The following is a 19,386-nucleotide window of genomic DNA, read 5'->3' on the forward strand; positions in this document are numbered from 1 at the left end:
GTTAGTTTCTGCATGGGATGCAATATAAAGCCAATAATATTGTATGCTTATAACAATCATATTATGATTATTTTATAAGCATAGGCGTATGGGCACCCATTTTCCGGGAGGTGGGGACGGAGGCTGATTTTCCCCCTAATTAATTATTAAACGAAAATGCCCGAATCTGGATAAAAAAGGGGGGGTTGGGTGGTATTAAGATTACTAGTTTTCGATTCAAACCATTGTGTAAAAGTATGCCGTGCAGAACAATAGCATCGAAAAAATAAATGTTCTAAATGCCAGCTCATCTTGCCCTAATATAATAATGCATCGTTTTTGCCCGAATTCGAAAAGTTGCTCCAGCACTGGAATGTATCATGAGACAATTGAAATTGTCGGCCGGAATAGCTCAGTTGGGAGAGCGTTAGACTGAAGATTTTAAGGCCCCCGGTTCAATCCCGGGTTCCGGCACAGAGCGTCGGACTCTGGCGGTCGGCAATTTTTTTTTTTATTATTTAAAATTTGTTATTTGTTGTCCTAACTTCTTTTTTCTCTCTGTCTCTTTTTAAAAAAACAAAAAAAAACCAACATAATAATAATATCCATAATAATAAGGCATCTCTAAAGGCTCGAGTACACTGGATGACTAGGCTTATTGTAAATTGAATAAATATTTCGGCTAATAAGGGCTGGCTATCTATATGGCAGTCATGTTTTTTTTTTTTTTTTTTTTTTTTATTATTATTACTATTATTTAAAAAAAAAATTAATTTTTTTTTTTGGGGGTGGGGGTGTGGGGGACAGTGTAAGGCCATCACATCCCATTTAAACTTCCGGTAATATCTAGTTTTTAATATAATACACCAATCCGCAAGGCCACCATTTGAGCAGTTTCCGATTCTTCTGATCTTTTAATCAAGATTCCACAAGGGGCGCGATACGTAGCCCAGTGGTAAAGCGCTCGCTTGATGCGCGGTCGGTTTGGGATCGATCCCCGTCAGTGAGCCCATTGGGCTATTTCTCGCTCCAGCCAGTGCACCACGACTATTACATTAAAGGCCGTGGTATATGCTACCCTGTCTGTGGGATGGTACATATTAAAGAGCCCTTGCTGCTTATCGAAAAGAGTAGCCCATGAAGTGGCGACAGCGGGTTTCCTCTCTCAATATCTGTGTGGTCCTTAACCATATGTTAGACGCCATATAACCGTAAATAAAATGTGTTGAGTGCGTCGTTAAATAAAACATTTCCTTCCTTCCATAACCACAAAAGTGGCTATATATACCGCAACCGTTTACACATAGCATCGGTCGAGTACATAAAGTCTCAGCTAATGAGGTCTCGCTAAATACACGGTGGTTATATGTTTTGGGGGAAAGTCCACCATACCCCATCTAGTCGGAAATAATAATGCATGTGTTATACGCATATACATTTTTCAAAAACTTGGTGAACAAAAAAAAGTTAGAATTAAAAATGTTGTCGACCGCCAGAGTCCGACTTGCTCTGTGCCGGAACCCGGGATTGAACCGGGGGCCTTTAGATCTTCAGTCTAACGCTCTCCCAACTGAGCTATTCCGGCCGACAATTTCAACTGGACAGATTACATTCTTTAGAGTTGCCCAAGTTTAGTATTATAGATAAAGGGATTAATAATAAAAATGTTTTATCTCTTGCTTATCAGGAAGATGATTTGTAGCTAAGATTGGACACGCTATCAAACCAATAACAGTTTGGTGATTAACTCGCGATGATTGCCCATAACCAATAATCATTCAGTTGCTGGACGTGTTATCTACTCACCGCATATCCAGATAGAACAAGCAATCCATGATGTCATATGACCAAGCGCTTGGGTAGGTTTCTGAGACAGGGGTGTTGAGTTTCTACTTGTAAGTAACATGTAAGTTTAATAAAAATTTGCACAAGCCAACTCGAAAATTATCAAACAAAACGTCTGCTGTGCCATCAGATTTAGGTAACGGTGTATTTTCTGAGAAGACCTACTGTCATAATTGTTAACATATAACCAGGGCCGTACCCTCCGGGGGGAGGGGGGGGTCAGTTGCCCCCCTGAGAATCTCACCTTTTTTTTAAATCCAGAAACAGCATAAACATCTCAGGGTTTAATTTGTATAGTATTTCATTTGTTTATAAAAAGTAGTGCCCCCCCCCCCCGGAAATGATCAGGGTACGGCCCTGATAACACTGCCAGTACTATAGGCGCACATGTTGGGAATTGTTTTTGGGGGTGGTTGGGGTGGGTGAGTTGGATCATGCTTCCTCGGAAAAAAATAGGTATTTGTTTTTTAAATCTCTTTGAACACTGACAGGGCCCACGGAAAATATTTAAAATGGGGGGGGGGGGGAGGGAGAGTGGTGAGGGCACTATCCGTGTGATTTGAAAGTAGGTGGGAGTGCAATGTCATTTCATTTCATTTTTGTGCGTATAATCCAATTAAGGTTCATGTACTTTGTCCTGGGCACACTTCAGCTATCTGTCATGGACAGTGGATTAATGGGACCACTGTCTGTCCGATGATCCGTGTAGGGAAATTTAAGGCCCAAACGTTCCTGACCCCTTAGGATTTGTTCCCTTCAGAATATTTTGAATTTCAGGTGTTTAGATAGTGCGTTTTCAACATTCTGAGAACAATAACAGGGAAAAGTGAGGGCATAGTCCCCAGCGGCCGCGTTCCTCCACCCGCACATCCCCCATTCTGTGGCATCTGTTTAAGATTGGTACTCCTAACAAAGTGCTATCCTGTCTATGGGATCGTGCATATAAAAAATCCTTTGCTACTAATAAACAAATGTAGCGGGTTTCCACTCTAAGACTGTCAAAATTACCAAACATTTGACATCCAATAGCAGATGATTAATAAGTCAATGTGCACTAGTGGTGTCGTTAAACAAAACAACTTTTGTTCTGCCATATGGTACGTTAAACATATGCGCAAGTGGGACACCGTATCAAGAACCTTAACGAAGCGGTTTTAATTGTCGGCCGGAATAGCTCAGTTGGGAGAGCGTTAGACTGAAGATCTAAAGGCCCCCGGTTCAATCCCGGGTTCCGGCACAGAGCAAGTCGGACTCTGGCGGTCGACCAATTTTTGTTTTTGTTGTCTTTTTTTTAAAATAATAATAATAATAATTATTATTATTATATTATTATTATTATTATTATTATTAATATATTATTCGAAACGAACAATCCGGAATCTTACGAACCAATCTGATTAAAATTAGCTCTTCTGGTCTCACCAGTAGATCTAACAGCACTGCGTGGAACCCCATGTCCAGGTGATATTTCATCTATAAATAACAATTTATGGGATGGGATGGGAACTCTATTTACGTGCCCCTATCCACAAGGGTTCAGGCACGCCCACCCCGGATTTAGCCTCTGACTTCGCCAGTGACCAATTCCGGGGCGGGGGGGGGGGGGGGGGGGGGGGGGGGGGAATAACAATTTAAATATCGACCAATTACACTTCACCTTTTATAACGTTATTCGGGAGCATACAAATTCTAAAAATATCGGTCGAGACTATTTATGCAATAGGCGAACTTGTTGGTCTATTTAAAAATTGAAAAAAAGGGGGAAAAGTGCAGTAATAAACTCTATACTAGTATAAACAGATTTTATGGCTATACCATCACGGTTTTGTTTTTGGTTTTTTGTGGTGGGGGGGGGGGGGGGGGTCGTTGGGGTGGCTTGAAAACGAGTGGTGGGGGTGTGGTGTGGGGGTCGTCTTGAAACAAGTGGTGGTGGTTGTGTCTTGAAACGAGTGGTGTGTGTGTGGTGTGTGTGTGTGTGTGTGTGTGTGTGTGTGTGTGTGTGTGTGTGTGTGTGTGTGTGAACCACTGTTTACGCCCACTTGTAGCTTTATGCCAAACTAAAAATTTAGTTGTGCTAAACATATACTAGTATTACACAGATCTCGGTGATGTCGTGGTTAAGCTATCGGATATAAGGCTGGTAGGTACAAAATGCGCAGCCTGGCACTGGCTCCCACCCAGAGCGAGTTTTTTTAACGACTCAATGGGTAGGTGTAAGATCACTACACCCTCTTCTCTCTCACTAACCACTAACTCACTGTCCTGGACATACAGCCCAGATAGTTTAGGTGTGTGCCCAGGACAGCGTGCTTGAATCTTAATTGGATATAAGCACAAAAATAAGTTGTAATGAATGAAAATAGTATTACAAATTTACAGTATAGAAGAATTTTATTTTGTTTAAAGACACCACTAGAACACATTTATTTTCTTAATCATCGGCTATTGGGTGTCAAACATTTGGTAATTTTGACATATAATGTTAGAGAAGAAACCCGCTACATATTTTTGTTTTAGTAGTAGCAAGGGATCTTGTATATGCACTACCCCACAGACACGATAACACAGACCACGGTCTTTGATATACCAGTCGTGGTGCACTGGCTGGAACGAGAAATAGCCCAATGATCCCACCGACGGGGATTGATCCCAAACCGACCGTGCATCAAACGAGTGCTTTACCAATGGGCTACGTCCCGCCCCAACTTTCAGTATAAAATGCAAAGTCATTTTAACAGTTTTCGGTCGTTCTGATCGCTTCTCTTTTGATCTGTCTTGCCGAATGCCTTTTGTTGTTGTTGCTGTTATTATTGTTGTTGTTGTTGTTGTTGTTGTTCTAAACTGATGTCACACTTCATAAAGATTTTTTTCCGCTCAGGTCCAATCGACTACCGAACACATATCTTGCTAAATACAACGTGAACGATGAATTCAATAAATACAACGGCAATGGAAGTAGCATCTTTATTACATAATAGCTAGTCTATAATATATAGATAATAATCCATGAGTGGCCGTTAGATACCATTTATGTCACAACGAGTTGTTTTAAAATGTATCTAACGAGCGAAAGCATCGAGTTGTGATATAAATGGTATCTAACGGACACGAATGTATTATTCTATTTCTTACATATCCTCATAAAGCAAGTTTTAAGCAAATTTTAACATCTTTTTTGACTAAAAGTTATTTACAGCCGTTGCACTTGTAGGTAACTTACGCGCCACAGACACATGAGTGTCACACTATACGTCACAGTGTAATATATTTTCACCGTGTTGTTTTTCATTGGATGTATGACACTGGTGACCTGGTCATCACCTAGGAGCAGCCAGTCGTATGTCTTGAAATTGTGTGTTAACAACCCATGTGTTATTAAAAATAATGCATGGTGTTTTCACCGAAGGGTGTGTAAGAAAATATAATATACAAATATGTAAGGCAGTTTCCTGTCCTTCTGATCGCTTCCCTTTTAATCTGCACTGCCGACTGCCATAGTTGTATTTACCCGATGCCGCATAATGCATGGATATTTTGGCGCTCATGTTCAGTCGACTATCGAATACAACATCGTATTAAATATTGCGAACGAAAGCGACCATGGGCGCGGCTCTCTTTGTAATCACGTGACCAACACAGAATTTGTTATATATACCGATACCGTGTATTTAGCCTCGGCTAATGAGGGCTGGCTATATACACGGCCGTCGTATCTTAGGGGAAAACCACCACACCCCATCCAAACTTCCCCGTGCTAAGCACGAAATGCAATACAACAATAGGAAATAATACGCATACACGTTAACAAACATTCTAAAGGAAAGGTGGTATTTAAAAAGAAAAAATTATAAAATTAAAAATATTGCCGACCGCCAGAGTCCGACGCTCTGTGCCAGAACCCGGGATTGAACCGGGGGCCTTTAGATCTTCAGTCTAACGCTCTCCCAACTGAGCTATTCCGGCCGACAATTTCAAATGGATACATAGCGTTCTTGGTAGTTGACCATTCACATAATATAACAGTGTTGGGGTAGGTAGAAGGATTAATAATAAAATGTTTAATCTCTTGCTTATTTCAAAGATGATTTGTAGCTAACATTGGACACGCTATCAGACCAATAACAGCAGGGGCGGATCCAGGAATTTTAGCAGGGGGGCGGGGGGTCCAGTCTTGAGCCTTTGAAGGGCCCCCCCCCCCCCCCCCCCCCCCCCCCCCCCCCTCGATAGGAAATTTTCATATTTGAAGATAGCTTTAGATGGATTTGAAGTATATTCCCGTTATCAAAATCCTGCTTGTTCAAACACCCAGGCCATGTCTGAAATGTCTCAGGATCGAACATAACTGTTTGTTTTCTTTATTCTTTTTAATGAAATTAATTTTGTGTCACGAGCAGACCCCCTCGACCTCCCCCCCCCCCCCCCCTCCTGGATCCGCGTCTGAACAGTTTGGTGATTAACTCGCGATAATTGTCCATAACAAAAAAATCATTCAGTTGCTGGACGTTTTGTCTACTCGCCGCACATCCAGATAGAACAGTCTTTTATATGCACCATCCCATAGACAGGAACACACATACCACGGCCTTTGATATACCAGTCGTGATGCACTGGCTGGAACGAGAAATAGCCCAGTGGGCCCATCGACGGGGATCGATCCCAAACCGACCGTGCATCAAGCAGGGGGTAGGGGGTCTAGACTGTGGCGGCAGACGTTTTAAGGGGAGGGGTTGGATCATGATCTACCGGCCTCGGAGGCGTCGTGGTTAAACCATCGGACATAAGGCTGGTAGGTACTGGGATCGCAGTCCGGTACTGGCTCCCAACCAGTTTTAACGACTCTGTGGGTAGGTGTAAGACAACTACAGCCTCTTTTCTCTCACTAACCACTAATAACTAACAACTAACCCACTGTAAGCTAAGATGTGCCCATGACAGCGTTATTGAACCGTAATTTGATATAAGTACGAAAAATAATCATGCTCTCCCAGACTCGGACCCCCCCCCCCCCCCCCCCACACACACACACACACACCCAACACACACTTTCCTTTGGCTCAAGTGTCGTCTAGCGTTATTATATTATTTGTGAAAATTACACGCTCTCTGCAGACACGTCTGCGCAGTACGCTCTATCCTTATGTTCAGTTATACTCGAGCTACGTTACAAATTAAATGCCCAACCCTAACGGGCTCATAGATTGTATTTGAAAGTGTGCGAGTCCTTTATGGGTTTTTTTCTTTCTTTCTTTCTTTCTTTTGGGGGTGGGGGTGGGGGGTGGGGGTGGCACTTTCAGTGCGATTTGAAAGTGGGAGATGGTACAATAATTTCATTTCATTTTCATGCTTATATCCAATTATTGTCCAATCTAATTAAAATTAGCTCCATTATTACATGTGGATCTAAAGACAGCCAGTTGGAGCTCATGTCCACCAATCAAAACCTTGCTTGCAGAATCCTGCCAGTGATTTAAAACTAACAACACTGCGTAGTCCCCAATGTCCAGGTAACATTTCGTCTGTAAATAATAATTTAAATATTGACCAATCACACTTCGCCTTTTATAACGTTATTTGGGAGCATACAAATTCTAAAAATATCGGGCGAGTCTATTTTAGTGGCCGCATTACAGCGAACCATACCAATACGTACGAGGTGGGTTATCAGTCTTCAGTTTTACATTACAAATTATTTATTTTATAATGTAAAGGAAGAAAGGAAATGTTTTATTTAACGACGCACTCATTTACGGTTATATGGTGTCGGACATATGGTTAAGGATCACACAGGTATTGAGACAGGAAACCCGTTGTCGATACTTCATGGGCTACTCTTTTCGATTAGAAGCAAGGGATCTTTTATATGCACCATCCCACAGACAGGATACTAGTAGTACATACGATGACGGTAATCGATCCCAGACCGACCACGCATACGACTGGTATATCAAAGGCCGTGGTATGTACTACCAGTACTGCAGACGCGGATCCAGGGGGGGGGGGTCGAGGGGGTCGCCCCCCCCGCTCGTGACCAACAAGCAGGATTTTGATAACGGGAATATACTTCAAATCCATCTAAAGCTATCTTCAAATATGAAAATTTCCCCCTGCTAAAATTCCTGGATCCGCCCCTGTACTCAGTGTACTGAGTACCATGTCTGTGGGATGGTGCATAATCATATAAAGATCCCTTGCTGTTAATCGAAAACGTAGCCCATGAAGTGGTGACAGCGGGTTTCCTCTCTCAATATCTGTGTGAACCGTAACCATATGTCCGATGTCATATAACCGCAATTAAAATGTGTTGAATGAGTGTGTCGTTAAATAAAACATCTCCTTTCCTGCTGCTAGATACGTCATACATGTGCGGAAGTGAGATACTGCATCAAGAACCTAAATGAAGCCGTTTTGATTGTCGGCCGGAATAGCTCAGTTGGGAGAGCGTTAGACTGAAGATCTAAAGGCCCCCGGTTCAATCCCGGGTTCCGGCACAGAGCAAGTCGGACTCTGGCGGTCGACCAATTTTTTATTTAAAATATTTACTTGTTATTTATAATTGTCACATTTTCTCTATTATAACACATTTATTCTTATTTATTACAATAAGAAACTATTATTTATTAGTCTACAAAGCTTGTATGCGACCAAGTGTTGCGACGACAGTTCGTTAGATGACAAAAGTCTTACCAGACCGAGTCGCCACTAGCTGGCCACTGTCATTTCCACTGTCTTATCGGCCACTGTCATTTCCGTGATATGAAGTTCTTGTTGTTTTTGTTTTCGTGAAAAGTGTTTTTAAAATGCATCAAACATTTTAGAAACCCAATTCTCACAAATCTTGAGTTTGTTATTATCATCACGCCACCTCAAAGTGTCGTTACTATTTCAGTGGCTAATCCAGAAAAACCACCCCTGCGCGTGCTGTATCCTCACCGTGGTGCAGGGGTGTAACATTCTCTTTGAGAATGGCCAATACAGCACAAAATTGAAGTTTTGAGTAAAATTCAGTATCCGTAAAATTCTGTGATATTTGTGTTTTTGCACAGATCTTTACACTGTTTTTGTTTGTCTTGAATTTTTATATTGATGTTGATCATCACTTTATTTATTTGCATTACCATAGTTTGACACCCAATAGTCGATGTATTTTTTCGTGCTGGGGTGTCGTTAAACATTCATTCATTCATTCATTCCAGAAAATCCATTAATTTTAGGGAGGGAGGCCCAATAACACTAGTATGTGTACATAAAAAATCACCGAGATGGCTAAAATCGGACAAAGTTGTTATTATACATGCCAATAATGGTATATGGTTGGACAAAATGGCGGCCATCTTTTTTTATTATTATTAAATTTGTTGGGGGGTTTTGGTTTTTTATTTTATTTAGTACATGATATCCACATTTAGAATAACAGAAAATTTGATAAGACAGCAGTGTTAAAGATACATATTCTAAATATATGCATACTTTTAATTATCACAAATATTAACCTTGCTCATGTTTTGGGGATGTTGTCATATACTGACGCTCTCACCATCGGAGGCCCTTTTTTACATATCAGACGTTAGATTCAGCATGTTTGTAAACATATAAAATAATATAAAATGACTTATATCGAAAAACCAATCTAATTAAAATTAGCTCCACTGTTACATGTGGATCTAACAGCAGCCCGTTGGAGCTCATGTCCAGCTGACCTTTCATTCGACCAATCAAAACCTTACTTGCAAAATCATGCCAGTGATTTGAAAAGAAATTTGAAAACATTCGGGATTATGCCGAGGGTATACGAAATGATTCGGGTGAATTACGAAGTATGCCGGAAACTAATTTCAATATAAAATTGTATATAAAATTCGTTTCAAGATGAAAACAAAACCGTGATTGTATAGCCATAAAATCTGTTTATACTAGTATACAATCCTGAGTTTAGTGCTGCACTTTTCCCCTGTTTTCTCAATGTTGAAATAGACCAACAAGTTCGCCTATTGCATAAATAGTCTCGCCCGATATTTTTAGAATTTGTATGCTCCCGAATAACGCTATAAAAGGCGAAGTGTAATTGATCGATATTTAAATTGTTATTTATAGATGAAATGTCACCTGGACACCTGGACATGGTAGTCCACGCAGTGCTGTTAGATCTACTGGTGAGACCAGTAGAGCTAATTTTAATCAGACTGATCGAAAAACTCTATTAAAATACATCTAAATAATGAACATTTGTTAGCCATATTGAACATTCAAATGGTTCTTTCACTGGATGTAACGAACTCCCCATGGAGATCATCTGTGCCAAGTTTCATGTTTCTATCATCGTTTGAAAGGTTCTCATAATTATCTGCTCTCCAAATAGTGCTATTAGTAGTTGACTGGGTTTTTTGGAAGTGTGGGGGGGGGGGGTGCGTACTTTGACCCCCATATTTGCCACACCCACCACCAGAAGCCCGTTTACCAAAACTGTTTTGTTAAAATATATGATGAGGAATACAAAAAGCAGGTTTACATAATTTTCTCTCCGGGTGGCACTTAGCTCATTCTGAAACCGGTCTAATAGAACGCTTTCTTGACGTACTTGGAAGGTGCCAGCCACGAAGGCGTGGGAGGTTTGTATTACATGTATACATTAACATGCCTTTCAACTGGGTGTTTTAATTTATACCCACTTGTCATTAAACTGGAAGAACAGGACAGGAAATGCTTTATTTAACGACGCACTCAACACATTTCATTTACGGTTATATGGCGTCGGACATATGGTTAAGGACCACACAGATATTGAGATGGAAAACCCGCTGTCACCACTTCATGGGCTACTCTTTCCGATTAGCAGCAGGGGATCTTTTATATGCACCATCCCACAGACAGGATAGTACATACCACGGCCTTTGTTACACCAGTTGTGGAGCACTGGCTGAAACGAGAAATAGCTCAATGGGCCCACCGACGGGGATCGATCCTAGATCGATCGCGCATCAGGCGAACGCTGCACCGCTGAGTTACATCCCTGGAAGAACAGCGCATAATATTGAGTTAGAGACAATACAATACATGCCCTGCCTCCACAACCATCCAGTCCTCGTTCCCGACGCCTAGGTTAAAATGTGTCGAGGTGTCCTTTTATTTTTAACTTTATTGTTAACGGGGGCGGGGGGGGGGGGGGGGGCGTAGCCCAGTGGTAAGGCACTCGTCTGATGCACGGTCGATCTAGGGTCGATTCTCGTCATTAGGCCCATTGGGCTATTTCTCGTTCCAGCCAGTGCACCACGACTGGTGTATCAAAGGCCGTGGTATGTGTTATATTGTCTGTGGGATGGTGTACATAAAAGATCCCTTGCTGCTAAAGAAAATTAATAGCGTGTTTCCTCTCTAGGACTGTATGTACAAATTATCAAATGGTTGACATGCAATAGCCGATGATTAATTTATCAATGTGATCTAGTTCAGGGCTGTAGCTAGCGGGGGGGGGGGGGGCTAGAAAAAAAAATCCGGAAAGCATTATAGAAACTTAAAAATTCTCTTCTTAACCGTTCAGAGCAGCAAGCAGCAAAAATCGCTTTTGGAACGATCGAAAAAAAAACGACGTTGACACGCTGTTGACGCGCTGCGCTAGTGGGGGTATGTATATGGTAATTCATTGGAAGTGATTTGTTGCTGCCCGCGCTGCGCTAATGTGGGACGGCCTGGAGTTTTAGACTATTAACTACTCAGTTGCCCCTCCGCCCTCCCCCCCCCCCCAAAAGAAATAAAATAAAAAAATAAATAATATATAAAAAAATTTTTTTAGCTACAGCCCTGTAGTGGTATTGTTAAACAAAACAAACTTAACAGCTGTACATGGACCTTGGAAGACACAATAACAAAGGTGCATGAGTAGTTTGAACGGACATAGGAAGTGTTGACGTAATGTGTGCCCTGCACTAGAGAAGGGGAATATTATATATCATTAACATGCCTTTCAACTGTGGGAGTGGGTATAATTTATATCCGCTTGCCTTTAAACTGAGAGAACAGTGGATAATCTTCAGATTTGGGGGCAATCAGTACTTCCGGCACATACACACAACAGGGCCGTAGCTAGGAGTTTTTGTTTTTGTTTTTGTTTTTGTTTTTTGTTTTGTTTTGGGGGATTTTGTTCTTTGTTGTTTTTGTTTTGTTTTTTGTTGTTGTTGTTGGGTGTTTGGGTGTTTTTTGGGTGTTTTTTTTTTTGGGGGGGGGTGTTGTTGAGGGTTGTTTGGGTTGTTGTTGTTTTGTTTTTGTTGTTGTTGTTTTTGTTGTTTTTTGGGGGTTTTTTTTTTTTTGGGGGGGGGGGGCAACTGAATAGTTAATAGTCAAAAACTCCTTAAACGGTTAAGAAGATAAAAAAATTTAAGTTTCTATATTTGTTTCCCCGTTAGCTACGGCCCTGCACAGACACACACACACCTCCCCCCCCCCCCCCCCCCCCCCCAACCCACTCGTTTTCGACGGCTATGCTTTAGATTAAAATGTGTTGAGATGTCGTTAAACAAAACATTCCTTTTCTTTACATTTTGTTATTAACGTAAATCCCACCAAAGACGTAGCGCACCGGCCACGTTTAGCACTGTATACGTTTCTCGATGTGTTTGTGCCAGCGTTTCACCTGAACGACCCGGACTGGAGCCTACGTGTCAAACTGGCTTCCGTGTTGACCCGGGGACGACTAAACACCGCCTCAGTCCATCTGCTTTATTTGTTACCTTGTTAGCTTAGCTTGCGTGGCATTGTTTAGATAGCAGCTTGTTACTTGTCATTTAGCCAATTTAACAGTGATGAGCTGTGGCGGTGTTTTGGCTCTTTGTTTTTTCTTTCTTCGTCGTGTTTGTCTTCTTCTTTTTCTCCTTCTTCTCTCTCTCTCTCTCTCTCTCTCTCTCTCTCTCTCTCTCTCTCTCTCTCTCTCTCTCTCTCTCTCTCTCTCTCTCTCTCACTTGTCTCGTTCCAACCAGTGCACCACAACTGGCAAAAGGCCGTGGTATGTGCTTTTCTGTCTGTGGGAAAGTCTATATAAAAGATCCCTTGTTGCATAAGGAATGTCGACTCGCTAAAATCAAAACCTATTTTAACTCCTAAACTTTCTTTTTTGACCGACCGCTCAAAATTGCGCCAAATTTCCTTGATCAAAATTGCGCACCTTTTCTCTAGCATTATTCTTTGCTCCTTCAAAAAAAATTCTTCTTTATAACTTGTTGTTCTTCTAATTCTACTTCTTCTTGTAGTTGTTGTTGCTCTTGTTCTTCGTCTTCATCTATTTTGTCACTTTTGAAGAAAAGTTCTAGACCGATATTTGTGAAATTTGGTTGGTTGGTAGTCAGGTACATCGGAGGGTGTGTGTGTGTTTGTATTTGATTGTTGTTGGGGGTTTGTGTGTGTGTGTGTGTGTGTGTGTGTGTGTGTGTGTGTGTGTGTGCGTGTGTGTGGGTGTGTGTGTGTGTGTGTGTGTGTAGGTTATGTGTATGGGCCTCTATGTATAATTTCGGTTTGTGTGACAGTTTCTACAGGAGTTTGTAAAGGAAATTCTAGTTTTAATTTATCCTACATGCTTACATAAAAGTATCAAAATATTGAATTAATCCGATGACTACTTTCGGAGCAATTGGGATTTCTAATGTTAACCCCAGTCCCAGCCTGTTTCAGGCTTTTTTTTCTTTTCGTTTAATTTTTTTCATTTTTAAAACCTTTTGCTACTGCTTCTTTATTTAAAAATATCAAAATATTGAATTAATCCCCTGGCTGTTTTCGGGGCAAACAGGATTTGTAAAGCCTCGTCCGGGCCATTTTTAAAAATTAATTAAATTAATTTTTAAACAAAAATACACGGAAATAAAAGTTTATATGATACGATTAATACTGTTCTACTTTACTATAGTCTGAAATACGAAACCAGTCCAGCAAGAGAAAACGGAAAACCAGCAATAAAAAGAAATAAAATGCATCCCTTGAGTCACTATTTTAGTGTATTGTCACGTATAGCTGCCGGCAGTCCTCACTGGGAGTCGTGTATTGCATAAATAACATTCTGCGAGTGTCGTCAGCAGACCTCAGATTACAGTTATCTTCCCAAATTCGGAAATTTGTCCGCTCAAATAGTCTTCTGTTTGACTGATTATTTCATGGCAGACAGCTATGAAGTGGCAACTATTTGACTGAAGTGATAGGGGAGAGCATGTAGTTTGTAAACATGTGTAACTTGTTGACATTGAAGACTTGTTTGTGGTTATTCCGGCCCATGCAAAAGTAGTGCTTTTTTGTGTAAAATGGGTGTACTCCGGCCTGGTTTAGAGGGTGTGTTTGTTTAAACCAATATGCTGGGAGAAAGAGCTGGACAACAGGGGTTGTCCTTTTCAGGGTATGTGTCCCGCAGGCAGGCAAAGGTACATACACAAATCCACGGGCCTGCTGATATCAATAAAAATGTTATAGCCACTAAGGCTATATAGAAACATATAGCGAAATTAATTGTGGTCTGAGGCCAGTACCGGTTGAATGACCTGGATGCGGTCAACAGCCATTAGGAAGGAAATGTTTTATTTAACGACGCACTCAACACATTTTATTTACGGTTATATGGCGTCGGACATAATTATGGCCACGGACCACACAGATATTGAGAGGGGAAACCCGCTGTCGCCACTTCATGGGCTACTCTTTTCGATTAGCAGCAAGGGATCTTTTATATGCACCATCCCTCGGACAGCGGCTCGTTTTAAATTGTGGGCCGTGCTGTCTACATTTTGGTCTCTCTCTCTCTCTCTCTCTCTCTCTCTCTCTCTCTCTCTCTCTCTCTCTCTCTCTCTCTCTCTCTCTCTCTCTCTCTCTCTCTCACACACACACACACACAAAGAAAGAAAGAGGAGAAAAGAAAAAGAAAGATCATACGCATAATACATTTTTTTATTCTTAATATATAATTAATATGCTACTGAAGATACCGAAACACTGGCAATAGCCTCTATTTATATATATGTATAATATATAATATGTGTTGTACCTTTCGCTTGTGTTTATTTGTGAAATCAACTTAGGCGAACCCAGAAAATCCAGTTGGGGGGTGGGGGGCAATGACATGAAGCGGAATGCCAAGGGAACTTTGGGGAAGGTTTGGAAGGGGATGGTCCATTAATATATAATAAAATTATAACTGATGCAAAATTTAGGGGTGGCGAACCCCTGACCGCCAACACACACACCCCCCCCCCCCCCCAAATGTCATAGTTCGCTATATTTAGATTTACCTGAAAATGAATCGATCCCATACACAATCTTTGCATAAATAACTCGGGAATATCCAAATGTAAATGTGCTTATAGTAGGTTATACCGTGTAAACAGGGTCGCGTTCAGTATGACTGGATTCATGTCTTATCACATCGTAACAAATTTAAGAAAATCGGTGAATCCACAAAATCTGACAGATGAGTTCAGTGGCAGATCCAGAAAATCCATTTGGGGGGGAGGGCAATGACTTGAGGCGGAATGCTAATGGAACTTTGGGGGAGGTTTGTAAGGGGGATTGTAAAAAAATAATATATAATAAACTGTTGAAATTATAAAAATTAGGGGGGGGGGCGGACCCCTGCCCCTCCCTCTGGAGTTGCTCCAAGACAGCAAATTCGTCCAGTAGCCCAGTGGTAAAACGTACGCCTGATACGCGGTCGGTCTAGGATCAATCCCCGTCGGTGGCCACAATGGGCTATTCCTCGTTCAAATCAATGCACCACGACTGTTGTATCAAAGGCCGTGGCATTTGCTATCCTTACTGTGGGATGGTACATATAAAAGATCCCTTGCTACTAATGGAAAAATGTAGCGGGTTTCCTCTTTGACTGTCCAAATGACCATATGTTTGACATCCAATAGCCGATGATTAATAAATCAATGTGCTCTAGTGGTGTCGTTAAACAAAAAACAAAACAAAAAATAAAATCCGCCGGGCATAACGTTACGGTGTGTTTGCCTCGACTGAACGCGTCAAATTATGTTTAGTCGCTCACGACATACGCTGACAAATGTACTGCCGCAGTAGTTAAATAACAACAACAAATAATAACAACCCAGAACTGATCACTTAATTAGTTAATCTCTGGGTGTCTAGTTTACACAATATGCTAATCACTTCACCGTGACACAACACTCACACGTGTGATAATTGAGAAACGCTTCCAGGAGAACTTAATTGATAAAGGAATTACAACTCTATTCCTAACTGGTTAATTTTAAATTAACCTTTACTACTCGTTCAATAACGTGTGATAATTGAGAAACGCTTCCAGGGGAACTTAATTAATAAAGGAATTACAAATCTATTCCTAACTGGTTAATTTTTAATTAACCCTAACTACTCATTCAATAACCTTGTAATACAGACTTAATACTGGTGCCTATCACAATAAAGATAATAACCTACAGTTTACCTAGGTCCTCTAGGATGACTGGCTAAGCCTTAATAATTATTTAGAACAGTGAGCCTACAGTATACTGCGTCAGATGACCGGCAGCACCGTCTAAATAATATTGGTATAATACAGTATTAAAATATTTAAAGTCACATCAATCACATCAAGGTTATACAACAGAGCAGAAATGATATTTACCAAGTCCAAACGGACGAACGTTCCCTGGACGCCTTCCTATGTTTCTTCCCGATATCTCTAAAACCCTAGCTATTTATCATAAAAGCCGAATATCGCCTGGGGGTACATCGCGATCCTCTCTATCAAGTGATATTTCCACAGCGACCACGCCGGCATATTTTTCTTAGATGGTCAGACTTACTGTCGCCAGTTCGCTAGAGATTCCATGGTCGCGCGGAGGTATTACGTAACAAAGTTGCCCACCTGGGCTTAAGTGCATATTGGAACTGCACACGGCCCTCTAAAACAATTAATATCGCCACAGGCGAAAACAAATTAAGAGCATGTTCCGTCACAGCGAGTTGATGCTTAATTTTGATGTAGTATGCCGAATGGTAGCTCTTACACCTGGGCCTAAAAATATTTAATTAAATATTTAGATTACATTTTCTTTATTTGGACCGCCCGTCGCAAATTGTCGTTTATTTGTAATATTAGGAATCAGCTCTCATATTCATGATTTTTTTGGACACGTCATCTAAATTTAGCCATTCCATTTTAGTATAAAGTCAAAATTGTCTCTATTAATTAAATACCTTGTGTCCGATGCTCAGCCACTGGCCTTGCCAGAGACTGGACGTGGGATGGACGTGCCTGAACCTCTTTTAGATATAGGCACGTAAATAAAAGTAACAGTAGCTCGTACGCATCTAGCGCTCGCTCGATGCGCGGTCGGTCTGGGATCGATCCCCGCCGGTGGGCCCATTGGGCTATTTCTCGTCACAGCCAGTGCACCACAACTGGTATATCAAAGGCCGTGATATGTGCTATCCTGTCTGTGGGATGGTGCATATAGCATATAAAAGATCCCTTGCTGCTAATCGGAAAGAGTAGCCCATGAAGTGGCGACAGCGGGTTTCCTCTCTCAATATCTGCGTGAACCTGAACCATATGTCTGACGCCATATAACCGTAAATAAAATTTGTTGAGTGCGTCGTTAAATAAAACATTTCTTTCTTTCGTACGCATCTAATACAATATAGACCTATTTTCATAGGTCAAAAAGATGTAGGGCTAACGTTTAAACTGGTTTGTGCTTAGCGTACTTGAACCTTTGCATATATACAAACATGGATATGTACCCCCTTACAAACCCCCCTCCCCCACCCCCAACCCCCCCCCCCCCCCCCCCCCACCCCCGCTACGCCACTGAAACGTACAATGAGTAAATAATTCTTGGTGTCTGGTACGTTCGTATTTCTGTATTCGTTGTTATCGTGAATGCTCTATAACTCAGTGGGTAGAATGCTCGCCTGAGATGCATCAATCGTGCAATCGAAGCCTCTCGGTGTACCCATTCTCTGGCTGTGTTTCTCCACCCCAACCAGTTAAAAGTTTGTTTTGTTCAACGACACCACCGGAGCACATTGATTAATTAATCATGGTAATTCTGACTCGTAGTCATCAGAGGAAACCCGCTACATTTTTCCGATTGCACAAGGGGTCTTTTATATGCACTTTCCCCACAGACAGGAAATCACATACCACGGTCTTTGTCCAGGTGTGGTCGTCCCAACCAGTGCCCCACGACTAGTGTATAAAAGGCCTAATATGTGTTGTCCTGCCTTTCTTGGGCAAAAAAAAAAAAAACCCGGAACAGGACACCTCACCACCATGGCACCAACAATCAACATCAAGCTCTACATCACCGCCTCTACCTCGTCCGACCTACACAATTGCTCGAGTCTCCCCTGGGTTGTCATGCCACGATCAGAAGAGATCAGGCCCTTTTTAAGGGCACCAAACAGGTCATAATAAAGAGCTACTCTCGGATTACTAAAAAGCGAAATCTATTAGCTCTCCTCATTGTTTCAAGTAGAACGACCATCAAAATTGCGCAAATCTCCCTCATGTAAACGCGCACCTCTTTCTCTTTGGCATTATCCTACGGGACACTCAAAATTCCATAGCACTAATTACACTCCGCCTGTCACCAATACTTGGACTGCTGGTGCTCCCTTGCACTTGCCAGTGCAGGCGTCCCTTCTCTAACCCCCCCCCCCCCCCCCCCCCCACACCTTTTTCCTGTCCTGGACAGAGAGATCCGGCCAAGGCCGGTCCCTGTGCCCAGTATAGGCGTGCGCTACAGCAGCTTGCTCTGAATGTGCACGTAAAGTTCTTTTAGCCTTTAGCCTTTGTCCTGCCTGTGAGAAAGTACATGTAAAATACCCTTTACTCACAACCGTAGGAACGATATCTGGAGTGGGTGGTACAATGTCTAGTGGGTGGGGGACACAAGTCATATTTTTACCGTTATTTATATAGTGTAGGACAAACAAAAAATACATTTTCGTCCTCGAGTTCCTGTCATTGCCAATCAAAAAATATAGCGGGTTTCCTACAAGACTAAGTCAGGATGATCAAATGTTTGGTTTTCAATAAGGAATGGTTAATAAATAAAAACACGCACTTACGCACGCACCCACCCACCCACGGTCACACGCACGCACACACGCATACATTGTCAAGGTGTGTTAGTATTATTCTGGATTTTTCATTTCGAATATTTTAAGAAAAACATTTTTATTTTTTTTTAATTTAGAATAAAAAATATTGCCGACCGCCAGAGTCCGACGCTCTGTGCCGGAACCCGGGATTGAACCGGGGGCCTTTAGATCTTCAGTCTAACGCTCTCCCAACTGAGCTATTCCGGCCGACAATCATAACCGCTTCGTGCAGGTATTTGATACGGTGTCCCACTTTCACACACGTTTGACATACCATATGGTAGAGCAAAAAAATAGTAGTTTGTTTTATTTAACGACGCCACTAGAGCACATTGATATTTTATCTTATCATCGGCTATTGGACGTCAAACAATTGGTCATTCTGACACTGTTTTTTAGGGGAAACCCGCTGTCGCCACATAGGCTACTCTTTTACGACAGACAGCAAGGGATCTTTTATTTGCG

General features: G+C 41.6%; 6 non-coding genes across 6 annotated transcripts; 3 read left to right on the top strand and 3 right to left on the bottom strand.

Moving 5' to 3' along the window:
* Positions 1 to 380: 380 nt before the first annotated feature.
* On the top strand, positions 381 to 453 carry Trnaf-gaa. Its single transcript has one exon. It is a non-coding gene; the product is annotated as a tRNA-Phe (tRNA).
* Positions 454 to 1,491: 1,038 nt separating this feature from the next.
* Positions 1,492 to 1,564, bottom strand: Trnaf-gaa. Its single transcript has one exon. It is a non-coding gene; the product is annotated as a tRNA-Phe (tRNA).
* Positions 1,565 to 2,988: 1,424 nt separating this feature from the next.
* Positions 2,989 to 3,061, top strand: Trnaf-gaa. Its single transcript has one exon. It is a non-coding gene; the product is annotated as a tRNA-Phe (tRNA).
* Positions 3,062 to 5,714: 2,653 nt separating this feature from the next.
* Positions 5,715 to 5,787, bottom strand: Trnaf-gaa. Its single transcript has one exon. It is a non-coding gene; the product is annotated as a tRNA-Phe (tRNA).
* A 2,452-nt stretch (positions 5,788 to 8,239) lies between these two features.
* On the top strand, positions 8,240 to 8,312 carry Trnaf-gaa. Its single transcript has one exon. It is a non-coding gene; the product is annotated as a tRNA-Phe (tRNA).
* Positions 8,313 to 19,055: 10,743 nt separating this feature from the next.
* Trnaf-gaa lies at positions 19,056 to 19,128 on the bottom strand. Its single transcript has one exon. It is a non-coding gene; the product is annotated as a tRNA-Phe (tRNA).
* Positions 19,129 to 19,386: the final 258 nt, after the last annotated feature.

This window comes from Gigantopelta aegis, chromosome 6 (assembly GCF_016097555.1).
Source record: "Gigantopelta aegis isolate Gae_Host chromosome 6, Gae_host_genome, whole genome shotgun sequence".
NCBI classification, from domain to species: domain Eukaryota; kingdom Metazoa; phylum Mollusca; class Gastropoda; order Neomphalida; family Peltospiridae; genus Gigantopelta; species Gigantopelta aegis.